Source organism: Chiloscyllium plagiosum, unplaced genomic scaffold (assembly GCF_037043375.1).
Source record: "Chiloscyllium plagiosum isolate Xiang-an unplaced genomic scaffold, Cpla_swu_hap1 HiC_scaffold_14, whole genome shotgun sequence".
In the NCBI taxonomy this organism is placed as follows: Eukaryota; Metazoa; Chordata; class Chondrichthyes; order Orectolobiformes; family Hemiscylliidae; genus Chiloscyllium; species Chiloscyllium plagiosum.
In genome coordinates, this window is record NW_028270152.1 from 59,722,824 (window position 1) to 59,736,912 (window position 14,089).

A 14,089-nucleotide genomic window follows, 5' to 3' on the forward strand; every position below is an offset into this window, starting at 1 on the left:
TACCTTGCTTGTTTAAATCCTCTTGAGCAGCTCTAGCAAATCTCCCTGCCAGTATATTAGTCACTTCCATTTCAAGTGCAATCCATCTTTCTTGTACAGGTCACTTCTTTCCCAGAAGAGATTTCAATGATCCAAAAATGTGAATCCTTCTCCCATACACCAGCTCCTCAGCCACACATTCATCTGCTCTATCCTCCTTTTCCTACCCTCACTAGCTCATAGCACCAGATACTCCTACCTTCGAGGACCTCCTTTTTATATTCCTGCCTGACTTTTGATATTCTCCTTTCAGAATCTCATCCTTTTCCCTTCCTATGTCATTGGTTCCAATGTGTACAATGACCTCCTGCTGGGCCCTCTCCCCCTTGAACATTCTGCACCCTCTCTGTGACATCCTTGATCCTGGCATCAGGGAGGCAACACACCATTTTGTCTGTGCCTCTGACTAGAGAGTCCCCGATCACAATCGATCGCTTGGAATCTGGTCTACCCCTTGTTACATTAGAGCCTGTCTTGATACCAGAAACTGGCTGTTCATGCAACACACACCCTACATTTTCCAAAACAACATACTTGTTTGAAATTGGGATAGCCATAGGAGACTCCTCCATACCTTCCTACCTCTCCTACCTTTCCTGAAGTTAACACTTCTATGTGAGTGTATCTGCGGCTTTTTTCCTTTGCTGTAACTGCCATCCATCACACCCCTTTGCTCTTGTAAATTCCTTATTGCCTGGAACTGTTGCTCTGACTGATCCATTTGATCTGATAGGATTCACAACCAATGACATTTAATGCAGATATAATTTTTTAGATTAGATTAGATTACATTACAGTGTGGAAACAGGCCCTTCGGCCCAATAAGTCCACACCAACCCGCCGAAGCGTAACCTACCCATACCCCTACATTTACCCCTTACCTAACACTACGGGCAATTTAGCATGGCCAATTCACCTGACCTGTACATTTTTGGACTGTGGGAGGAAACCGGAGCACCCGGAGGAAACCCACGCAGACACGCGGGAATTGAACCTGGGTCTATGGTGCTGTGAGGCAGCAGTGCTAACCATTGTGCCACCGTGCCACCCAATAACACGTAAACTCTCTTGAAAATGCCCACATTCGAAAGAAGAGCATATCACTATACTAAAGGCCATTTTTGTTCCTTCCAATCTACAGACTCAGAAAATAACACTGTCTTATTGGTCTACAAAACAATGCTCCAGGCTAACTTAATATTTATGACTTTATTTTTAAAATTTATTCAAGAGACAGATCTCAATATTAACTCATCGGATGTTGATGGTGTTGTAAAGCCATTGAACATTAATGAGTCATGATTAAGGTTATTTCTCATTGGAAATGGTCATTGCCTGGACATTGTGTAGTGCAAAATGTTATTTACCACTTCTCAGTCCAAGTCTGAATATTGTCCACTGACTCTTTCAGTATCTGTGGAGTCGTGAGTGATAATCAACATTGTGTAATTATCAGTAAACATTCCAACTATTCATTTTTTGATGAAGGCAAGATCATTAGAAGCAACTGAACATATTTGGGCCTTGGACACTACGGTGAGGAACTACGGTGAGGAATGAGATGATTGACCTTGAACAAACACAACCATTTTTCTGTGAGCTAACTACAACTCCAACCACGCAGAGTAATTCCCATGGATTCTAGTTTTGCTAAGGCTCTTTGTAGCCATGCTTGCTCTATTACTGCCTTAATGTCAAAGGAGATTCTTACCTCTGGAGTTCTTCTCTTTTACACATGTTTGAATTAAGGCTATCATGAGGTCGGGAGAAGAGTAGACCTAGCAGAACCTAAACTGAGCACTAGTAAACAGGTTATTCTTTTCCGAGTGCAAGTTGGTAGCACCGTAGAAGATTTTTTCCATCAATTTGCTTATTGCTATTTGATCACTTTGCTCATGGTTAAACAGCTGTGGCTTTTGACTCCTTTCTCATTGTCCTTAATGAATTAATAGCCTCACTTATTGACACTACCTAATTACAGCTCTCATAAGAAAACAAATCTTCAATTCCTCAAGGGTTAACATATGAGCATAAGAACAGGAAAAAGCCATTCAGCCTGTTAGGCTGGCTCTGCTATTTCATAAAATAATGGCTGATTGAACACTTCAATATCTCCATAATCTGATGTAGCACTGGTACTCAGAAATCTATCAACCTCTACCTTAAAAATACGAAAGGGCTGTGCTTCCAGAGTCCTCTGTGGTAGAGAATTCCAAAGGTACACAAACTTTCTGAAGAATAGTATTCTCTTCATTTTAATTCTAAAAGTGGGATCTTTCTTGTTTATAAATTGCCCCCTCTTCTTCTAGATTCCCCAACCAACAAAAAACATCATGCTTGTACTGGTCCTGGATATTTCTTTCAAGTATTTTGGAGGTTCCAATACTATCACCTCTCATATATTGAAATATAGACCAAGTTTTACCAATCTCTCTCCATAAGGCTGTCATCCTGGGCATATGTCTGTTGAACCTTTATTGTGTTCCTCTAAGACAACAGTATCTTCCTGAGATAATTTTTTAAATTTAGTTTCATTGCCATGTGTATTTAAGTATAAGGATACAGGAGCACAGTGAAAAGATAAGGACACCAATACACCACACAATACTCCAGGTATGGCCCAACCAAGCTCCTGTACAATTGAAGCAAAGTTTTGCTGTATTCAAAATTTCATGCAATAATGCTTAGCATTCCATTAGCTTTCTTTCTCAAAACTAAGACTTCTTTTTATCAGTTGTGTAAAAGGAACACCTCAGAGTTTAATAGATTCAAATTCCATTTCTCTATTTCTCACTTAAACTTTCATGACTGAGTTTTTGAAGGTTATTTTTTTCAGTATCTGGTTCTCAACGAAATAAATGGAACAGAAAGTCAGGTGGGAGGAAGTGAGGATGGTTTTGTTGAATATATAACAAATGTATAATACTGAATTCACGATGCAGTATAGCCTTGTAAGCTTCCCACTTCAAACCTGGCCTGTCGCCATGCCAACCACAGGCCTGCTAAGTTGGATAACAGAGCCATCACCAGACTAGTTAAAGCCACCAATGTCACTAAATCCTATTTCACAACAGGAAGGATTCTGAACCAGAACCATCTCTGACTCTAGCTGCAGATGAGAAAATAAGGCTATTGTTGTGGTTCTGTTCGCCGAGCTGGAAGTTTTTGTTGCAAACGTTTCGTCCCCTGGCTAGGCGACATCATCAGTGCTTGGGAGCCTCCTGCAAAGCACTTCTTTGATGTTTCCTCCGGTGTTTATAGTGGTCTGTCCCTGCCGCTTCCGGTTGTCAGTTTCAGCTGTCCGCTGTAGTGGTTGGTATATTGGGTCCAGGTCGATGTGTTTGCAACAAAAACTTCCAGCTTGGCGAACAGAACCATAACAACAAGCACCCGAGCTACAAATCTTCGCACAAACTTTGAAAAATAAGGCTAGCTGCGGATCTCCAGTCTGATTGGTTGAAGAATGTCTCTGCTACAAGATCTGCTTAGCGCTGTCACAGATGCACTGCAGAGGGAACTGCATTTGGTCAGATGTCTAAAGATAAGACATCTCTGCTGACAAAGCTACAAAAAAGGACTCATCATTCATGCAAGAGATGAACATCAAAGACGGATCCATCATCACTCACCACAAAATTCAAACATTTATGTTCCATTTTGGATGGATCAAGCATAGGGAAAAGATTTACTGAGATGATGTCAAATAGGAAATTCAGATTTCATTCACAAGAGAAAATAATGAAGAAGATAAAAAAAAAATCCAAATCCATTGGTCAGCATATCAGAAATTTGAGGACATTTTTGTAATCAAAGGGATGGTCTATATTGGGTTTGTTGAGATGGTTGTTGAGACATGGAGTGAGCTGTCCGTGCCTCAGAAGAATGCATATAGATTTTTAAAAGAGAAGTGCATAAATATTTCAAAAATAAATTACAATGCACTAAGGTGAAATGAGAAGTGGATAGAACCAGCACAGATATAATAGTTTCTTTAAGTGCAGTAAGATTTGATTCCAATTTTGAATACATGCAATAGGTTCATATCCATTCCCCTAACCTCACAATCTGTTTTTCAGTCTGAATTTACATAATTTATGACACAGGTTTTCTATTGAAGAGGAGTTTGGATTATTTGAATATGAAAATTATAGAATAGCTTTAAAGCTACAACATGATAGTTATTAAATATGCTAAAGAATCCAAGAGCCATTACTCTAAAGAAAGAGGCCACTCAGCACATTATGTCCATGCAAGCTCATTGCAAAGTGATTGAGTTAGTCCCACTCTCCATGCCTTTTCCTGTCATCCAGCAAAAGCTTTCTGCTGAGACAATTATGAAATTCCCTTTTGAAAGCAACGATCGGACAAATTTCCACCACACTCTCTGGTGTGCATCTCAGATCCGAACCCTCCCTACATTAAACAAAAACTCTCCTAATTTCTGCTTTGATTCTTTTACCATACATTAAATTGTTATCCTTCAGTTCTCAATATTTACCCTATGGAAACAGTTCTTGTTGAGTTCTGAAAAAGAGTTACAATGGACTCAGAATGTTTCTCTCTCCATAGATGCTGCCAGATATGATGAGTTTCTCAAGCATTCCCTCTGTTTGTTTCAGATTTCCAGCATCTGCATAATTTGCCTTCATTGTTGAGCATTATTCATTAGGAGTGTCAATCTTCCTTGGAAATACAATAGTACAGTTCCATTAATATAAAACAAGTGTCAGCCTGATTAGATCTTCAAAGTACTGAAAAGCATGTAATTCTTGACTTTATTTTCTAGCTGTCCAACACAATGATGATCCAAATTTTTTGAGAAATTGTCAGAGATACATGCAATAACTCTCCACTTCTAAACAGTTTTCTAAACAAGTTAAAATGATTGAATTATGGACAGTTTTCCATACTGAAATATCTTATGTATAAACCTCAAAGTCAATGGGAATATAGTTGAAGAGTATGGTGTTGGAAAAGCACAGCCAGTCAGGCAGCATCTGAGGAGCAGGAAAATTGATATTTTGAGCGGGGCGGCAGGGGTTGGGGGGGGGCGTTGGGTGAGAGATAAATGAGAGAGGGGTGGAGGAAACTGGTTTCCTAATTTCCCCTCAACCCACCTTATCCCAAATCAAACCTTCCAACTCAGTACCGTCCTCTTGAACTGTCCTACCTGTCCATCTTCCTTCCAATCTATCTGCTCCACCCTCCTTTCTGACCTATCACCTTCACCCACACCTTCATCTACCTATCCCCAGCTACCTACCCCATAACCCTCTCCCATTTATCTTTCAGACCCCTTGGACCACAAGCCTCATTCCTGATGAATGGCTTATGCTCGAAATGTTGATTCTCCTGCTCCTTGGATGCTGCCTGACCTGCTGTGCGTTTCCAACTCCACACTCCTTGACTCTGATCTCCTGCATCTGCAGTCCTCACTTTCTCCTAGTCAATTGGAATATGTCAGAATTCTGCATGGAAGGAAATCTATTGTCCTTAACGTATCTGGCCTGTATCTCATGCCTCATCCCAATTCGACTGCTTCTTGTTGCCTCATGAAATGACTCAGTTGCATGAAATGCTACCTTATTTCAAATATGGGTCAGCACCAGATTTTCAGGGTGAGTTATGGGTGAGCAAATATGTCAGATTGGTGGTATTGCATTCCATTGTATATCTTAAATTTAGACCCAAATTGTTGTCAAGTTATTTCAGTATTATTGCTGATTCTGGGATGATGAAAACCCTTCAAGTGGATGGATTTTTCAAATTGAAGTATGATTTTAAATCAGTGGGAACCTGCTGAGGCTCATTTCCATTTCTATGGATTGAAATCACAAGACGTTTTATACTATTCAGCTCATGCCTGAAACGTCGATTCTCCTGCTCCTTGGATGCTGCCTGACCTGCTGCGCTTTTCCAGCAAAACATTTTCAGCTCTGATCTCCAGCATCTGCAGTCCTCACTTTCTCCTTTCCAACCTGGAGGACCAACATGGGATGCTCAGCTAAGAAGACACAGCAGCAAGCAATTCATCTGCATCTCCATTTTGTTGTGCCTTCTCTTTTAACTTTTTAAACCCGTATCGTAAAGAAAACTATTGGACTCAGCAGTTGGATAACCATTTTGAGGGGACAACTCCACCAAAGGCAGGCTCTAACTACAAATGTTGCCAGCAAGCTGAGGAAGGGAGGCGTCTCACAGCACATGCTCCCTTGCCACCCCATTCTCATCTGCCACTGGGAGGCAGCTTTCAGTGGGATAGAGTATCTTCATCACCACTGGAGGACTCTGGTTATTTGTTACTAAGACTTTAGCTACTTTTTTGTGTTATGGACGAGGCCAGACCCGCTCAAAACATTTCACGTTGGTAGCCCAGACCCTAACTTTGCTAATTGTTTTAAGCAGGTGTACAGTGGAGATTCCAGGAGAGATGCAGCTGGTCAAATCACTTAGTTTTAAATAAATCAGAACTTATTTACAAGATTACCGAATTAAAAACAAACAAAAGAGAACAGAATCCAAATAACTTAATCTATCCGAAAACCCAACAGATGATCTCACATTAATGATGCTGTTTCAAGTACTTACAGCAATCCCCATGGACACCCCTTGGCACTGGAGGTAAAAGCAAACACAGGGTCTTACAGGAGAGAGGTCAGACACAGAGAGAGTATCAGCATGGACCTGCTTCTTTGGATCCAACAGCTTTTTCAATACTACTGCTACAAACCAATCAAACCAGAGAAAAGCTGAGCTTGGAGAACTGGCCACTCCCCTTTCATTGTATAAGTGTTTTTTTAAAAAAAACTTGAAAGCCTTCTGCTCAAGGCAGTATCTATTTGTGAGAATCAAACTGGCCCTAAAACCCTTCAACTTCGCCTTTTAGGAGTCTGTATCTTATATGAGCTCTCTGAAAAAAAAGCACAACATAACCTTGTTAAAAGGAGCAGCTTTATCACATATGTAAGGTAGACGTAAAGTTGCTATAACCTTACCAGACTAGATGACTGCTCTTTCTTTAGAGAGAGAGAGGGGACTGGTGATGGTTTAACCTGAATATCATTATGTCTCAGGTAAGAGGAGATGTAATTTCAGCCTATGTGACATTTGAACCCCCACTGTTCATGGCACTCTGCAATGAAAACCAGATAGATTCTCCTGTTCCCTGGATGCTGCCTGACCTGCTGTGCTTTTCCAGCAACACATTTTCAGCAATGAAAACCAGATATCCAACCAACTGAGCTAACGAACACCACCCCCATCAACTCTGTTTTGATCTTCATAGATGTTGGCCAGATATGTTAAGATTTTACAACATATTCTGCTCTTATTTTAGATTTCAGCCGTTCAGCTGCTGATCCTTTCTTCAAGAAAATAGCCATGGGGCAGAATGGTGCCTGTTTGCCAGTCTCTGTATTCATCCGATATGGATCAAATATTCAGCACTTGAGTCATTATCTTCCCAATTCTGAAATTTAAAAATCCTAGCAGTTAACAAAATGTCTAACTATTAGTTATTAAGTATAGCCAAAATCTACAACCACATCAGGATAAACCACTAGATTTGGATGAACATTAAAAAGCAGTAAATCTATAATATTGCGATACCCATAAAGATCAATAACTTTTGAAAAGGTGCTTTAAAAACCAGTATCCGATGGAAAGAATCACACAAGATACACATATTTAAGACTTTTGCTGTGACAGACAAACAAAATCAGCACTGACTAAACATTACTTAGCAGACAACTAATATATAATTCTTCTGAGCATCATTGCACTGGTTTGCAAAAGCAAGGTGCTGTCTAGTGACATCTTGTCTTTATGACTCCTGTCTCTTAATACTAGGATTTCATTCTCATCAGCATTCTATTTACTGGTACAGCAGCTGTTTATTTTTTGCCTATTTCTTCGGGTCTCACTGTCTGTGTATGATTCTGAAAGTCAAGACTGTTCCAACTTTGGGACCAAGGTGTGGATTTTTGCATTTGAGTTTCCATGGGGTTTGACGTGGACCTCTGTTCCTCTGACAAACAAATCTCAACTCTGGGTAGAGTTCAATGTTTCACCATCTACTAGTGTAAAGAGAGAGGTAAAGTTGCATGTAACATAACTTTTCATAAATTCTTGCATTCAGAACAATCAGGAAATTGAAGTCCAAGATTATTTTGAAAGTGGTTATTTATTAATTTCAATATCGAGTTTATATTTGGATTGCAACATTACTTGGGACAGCAGTAATCAGTGATCTATAATACATAAATCACTGTAAAAGTAGTTAGGAGTAATTACCCGTGGTCCTCTTTACTTGATATATTTTAGTATTATCAATAGTTTAAAACAGAATTTTCTCCCAGAGGATATAATGACAGAAGAATTGTGGACATAGATCCGCAAGAACTAGTTTTCCTTGTGTTGAACTACTTTGAATGAAATAGAGACAGTATTTTCTTGAGCATACTGCAATACTAAATAGCATTATTAATGCCTTCATTGAAGAATTAAAAAAAAAAGATTCTCATCCAACCAGCTGCATTCAGTATTTTCATTCATTTGGAAACTAAAAATAATATAGATTCTTTATTTGTGAATAATCATAAATCTTGGAGGAGACATTTAAAAAGTTGCTTATATTTGAAACCATAGTACATCAATTGAAACATTGCAAGGAAGTATTGCTATTCATATGATAAGATGTAGTTGGTGTTCCAGAGGTTCCTAAAAGAATAACTAGAACTGACTATAGAACTCAACTAAAACAGTAATGTCTTGCATTTACAAAGCACTTTTAATGCAGAGCCACTTTGCAGAGGCAATTGCTGGGGTAGTGTGACTTTAAAAGGCTCATTTTGTCCTTTTTTTATGAAGTGAAGTTGAGATAGAGGTGGCAAATGGTCTGTTCTAAGCTAAGAAAGTAAACAGCTTTTGAGACCTTGGATTTTTTTTAAAGTTCGAACAATAGAGGCAGTACAAATGTGTGGGATCAAGCTCCTACAGAACCAGGAGTTTATTTTAACTTACAGTAATTAATGGGGTTTGGAAGCTGCTAGGCATATCTCCATGCTTCAGCAAGATGCTTAAGCTCTCTCTCTCTCTCAGAGTTGTCTCTTGCTGTTCTTTCCTCCTGGACTGGAGAATTGCCTGTGAGACAATCTATTTTACTGAATTTGCCTTTGCCAAGAGTGTGTGTATGGGAAGATATATTGGATCAGTTATTGTTTAGTAGTTAAATAATCTATTGTTCTGTTAACTTTTCCAATAGTGTTGTTATTCCAATTCTTCTTTCTTTTGTTTGTATTTTAACTATAGTGTAAGAATAAAGTGGTTTTGCTTCAAGCCTGGTAGTTTGACCAATCGAACTGCACCCAGAACACAGCGTCTTATACTTGTCATTAAAAATAAGAAACTGTTGGGGTCTAGGCTATCTTCTTAACATATTTTGAGGTGGTTTGGTCTGGTCCACAGCAGAAGGGGCTGAAAATATGGCTGAAAAGATAGAGAAAGAGTCAGTCATCCTGAAAAATTAACTTTGATTTCTCTCCACATATGCTGTCAGACGTGCTGAGTTTTTCCTGCAATTTCTATTTTTGTCGCTGAAAAGATGGGTGTTCAGAAGCCTTACGTAGGTGTGAGTGAAGTAGAAGGCTGAGGAGATACAGGAAAAAACAGTTTCTGATCTTTCTGCTGTGTAGCCTATGGCTGTATTGCCAATAATGAGAGAAATAATGCATGGGAGCCGAGAGCAAAGGAGACGGAAGGTGAGAGAGAGTTACAGATGGTTCAATGAGGTACAGCTATGGAAGAATTGGTTGTAAAAATGTCAGTTCAACTCAAATCTTTCTACAGACCTATTCACATCCCCTAGATTACATAGTCCAGGCTGTTATGTAATTTAGGGAATGGATTCTCTGCAAAACCAGCCATGCACAGCAAAGCTTTCTTTCACACATTTAATTAAATTCAGGGAGTGTTAATTTTTTTTTCCCTAACTATTGGAATTGAGGTCGACAAATCAGGATTTCAACGGGTTAAAATTCTACAGAACTGGGAAATGGGTGCAGGTTTTCATCATGCAGGATCACCCAACATCCATTACTTTAGTTGTAGACAGCATGTAAACTTCACACTGTTTGCTAATTTAAATGGTTGCTATACTGCAGCATGAGGGCAGCACCAAATGTAAGTCATGTCTTTATTCTTGATGAACGTGTAAGGGACTGGCGCAGTTAAAGCTCAACTGCACTACTCAAAGCCAGTTTGCACCTCCTGAAGGGGAATTGAAAGTGTGGTTGAAGCTGGAAATCATTCTCTAAATGATTTTCCCATGGAGACTACTGAATGTCACTATGGTAGAAAGTGTGCTCAAGATTTTTCCATGCTGCCCTGGGCATCTCAGTGAAAGAAGCAGTGAGGAGAAGAAACTTGATTCATTTCCAGGGGATCAAGAGGCCCTCTGGACAGGCTTTGTTCAGGTGGTGGATTGGATAGCATGGTGGCCAATGGTCAGAGTTCAGTCCCAAGGATGTGGGTGTCACTGTAAAATGTTCGGTGAACGTATATAAATGGTCAAGATCAGTGATTATATATTAAAACCATACATCTACCAACTCTGCCATCAGCCCCACACTCAGCAAGGGGTGGTAGGACAGGAAATGGGGAAGTATCTCCGATAAAGACACTACGTGTACTTTAAAAGATTGCTCAGAGGCTTGATGTACAGTTGGTGTGCCAGTGAACACCATTGTGGCACACCATGGTGTGCCTATGAGTGGGTTATAGCCCCAGCAGAGCGTGTAGGTAGATCCATTTTACCTGAGGGTACGGTTACACATGAGTTCTGCTGCAAAGGACTGAGATGAGGACTTTGATTGGACAGTGTACCAAGAGGAGTTATACTGGATTCAAAATCCTAACACTGTATCTTGCTCCACAGGTGCTGTCACATCTGCAGAGATTTTCCAGCTTTATGTTTGTTTCAACTCTGTCCACCCTGTACTACCCCCCACCAATTCTGACTCCTTTCCCCTTTCCTGACCCCAGATTCACCACTGATATGCCCCTCACACACACTTGACTCTGCCTGATGCACTCAAAGTGAATGCTGACTCTCCTCCAATAACTAATCCTTCAGTTACCCTGAAGAATATTTTAACAAGGTTTCCTGCAAATCACATGACTGGTGATAATGTATGCCTTGTCATTGACCCCTAACCTTGTTCAGGCTTTGTTTGAATAGTGCCCAGCTTGGAGAAGTTCTTGTTTTCTCTTAATCAGTTGGACTAAGCTTTCTAAAAACAAGCTGAATTTGAGAAAAGCCCCAGTGTGAAAGAATGGGATGAAATTTGTATTCTTTAGCACACATGAAATTATTGGTAGTAAAATTATGCAATGTTTAAGAATCATGATTGTGGGCTATTCAGTTGGATTTTAATATGAACTCTTGTTTTAATTTTAAAACCATCAAAAAGTCAGTGGTTGTACACAAATTATTATTTTGTCACTTGCATAATTTCAATAATTAAGCCAAATTTCCACACTTAGAACAAGAAATGTACTTCACTTAAGTCTGAGGCAATTAATTTAGCTTAATTACCACTTAGAATGAATACAATGAATAATCACCTGTAATGTTATAACATTCATCTGTTTCAGTTACCAAGGGTGATACAATCATTATTCGTGAAATGCATATTTAAATATAGGATAGAAACACTTGAAAAATCACATGAACCATGTCTGACCATACTTTCAAAGACCAATTCAAAATGATTAGATCTTGTATCTAACAAAATTGAAGTTAAAAATCACACAACACCAGGTTATAGTCCAACAGGTTTAATTGGAAGCACACTAGCTTTCGGAGCGACGCTCCTTCATCAGGTGATAGTGGAGGGCTCGATCGTAACACAGAATTTATAGCAAAATTTGCAGTGTGATGTAACTGAAATTATACATTGAAGAATTGATTGTCTGTTAAGCCTTTCTTCTGTTAGAATACAGTGATAGTTTCACTTCTTTCATGTGTAAATCACGAAACCCTTTTCTTTAAAGTTGCATTCTCGGGTTAGCTGTTAACAATGGTGATGGTGTTAGCCCCCTGTGTTCTCTGTCTATGACCTGATGTTTAGATTGATTCCAATCTAAAAAGTGAGACAACAGAGTTTTACATAAATTCATGCAGTTTTTGAGCTCAGAGTTCTACACGAATGTATCCGAATCAGAATAAAATTGAATTACAAGTTTCGCCTACATTTAGTAGTTCTGCTGCTTTAGTATGACAATAGGTTTTCCTTTGTTCTGTGGAGAAATGAATAAAACGTTACTGAATAGTTAGTATTTGGAAGGATCACCAGTTGGTTTACTAATTATCCAGTTTACCTGCTTTCACATATCAGCTTGGTTTCATTGGTAACAACAGGCTATTTTAGTATCCTTCTGTCATCTTTTGTGCTACCAGCCTTAACAGCTCATCATTTTATCATTTGGAGATGCCGGTGTTGGACTGGGGTGTACAAAGTTAAAAATCACACAACACTGGGTTAAAGTTCAATAGGTTTAATTGGAAGCACACTAGCTTTCGGAGAGTCGCTCCTTCATCAGGTGGTAGTGGAGGGCTCAATCCTAACACACAGAATTTAAAGCAAAAATTTACAGTGTGGTGTAACTGAAATTATACATTGAAAAATTGATTGTCAGTTAAGCCTTTCATCTGTTAGAATACCATGATAGTTTCACTTGTTTCATGTGTAAATCACAAAACCTTTTTTTTAAATGTTGCATTCTCGGGTTAGCTGTTAACAATGGTGATAGTTAGACAATGTGTTGAAAGTGTTAGCCCCCTGTGTTCTCTGTCTATGCCATGATGTTTAGATTGATTCTAATCTAAAAAGTGAGATAACGGAGTTTTACATGAATTCATGCAGTTTTTGAGCTCAGAGTTCTACATGAATGCATGCAGTTTTTGAGCAAAGTACAGTGTAACCCTGCAAGTACAAATTCACCCCACAAAATATATGTGTGCATGTGGGTCTTTGTCTGTCTGTGTGTGTGTGTCTGTCTGGGTTGGGGGTTGTGAGTGTGAGAAAGTGTATGTATGTGTGTGTAGTGAATGCAAAGTGTCTAAAATCTGTGAGGGGGTGCATGTGTGACTGTGGGAGTGTGTGCCTCTGTAAGGGTGTGTGTGTGTGTCTGTGTGCACGTCTGTGTATATGTGTGTCTGTGTGTATGTGTGTATAGGAGTGCCTGTATGTGTGTGACAGTGTGTGTGCATAGGAGTATCCGTGTGTGTGTATAGTGCAATGATGGTCACCTGTAATGTGACATGAACCCAAGGTCCCAGTTGAGGCCCTCCCTTATGGGTACTGAACTTAGCTATCAGCCTCTGCTCGGCCACTTTTCTCTGCTGCCTGTCCCGAAGTCCGCCTTGGAGGATGGTCACCCGAAGGCCCGAGGCTGAATGTCCTGGACCACTGAAGTGTTCCCCAACTGGGAGGGAACACTCCTGTCTGTTGATTGTTGTGCGGTGCCCATTCATCCGTTGTCATAGCCTTTGCTCGGTTTCCCCAATGTACCATGCCTCCGGGCATCCTTGCCAACAACGTATAAGATAGACAACGTTGGCAGAGTCACATGAGTACCTGCCATGTACAAGGTGGGAGGTGTCCCCACACATAATGGTGGTATCTATGTCCACACTCTGACACGTCTTGCAGCACCTACTGTGACAGGGTTGTATGGAATTGTCCTGAGAGCCGGGCAGCTTGCTATGAACAACAATCTGTTTGAGGTTTGGTGGTTGTTTAAAGGCAAGTAGTGGAGGTGTGGGAAAGGTCTTGGTGAGGTGCTCATCCTCACTGATAATGTGTTGCAGGTCACGAAGAACATGGCGTAATTTTTTAGCTCCTGGGAAATACTGAACAACGAAGGGTACCCTGTCGGTTGCAGCACATGTCTGTTTCCTGAGGAGGTCATTACGGTTCCTTGCTGTGACAAGTTGGAACTGGTGGTTGATGAGTTGGGCATTGTACCCTCACATACTTAAGACACTCTG

The 14,089-nt window shown here is 40.0% G+C and overlaps 1 pseudogene; it reads right to left on the reverse strand.

Annotated features, from left to right (window-relative positions):
* Nucleotides 1-13,344: 13,344 nt before the first annotated feature.
* The window catches only part of LOC148147972 (uncharacterized), a 90,825-nt pseudogene continuing 90,080 nt past the window's right edge, over nucleotides 13,345-14,089 (reverse strand).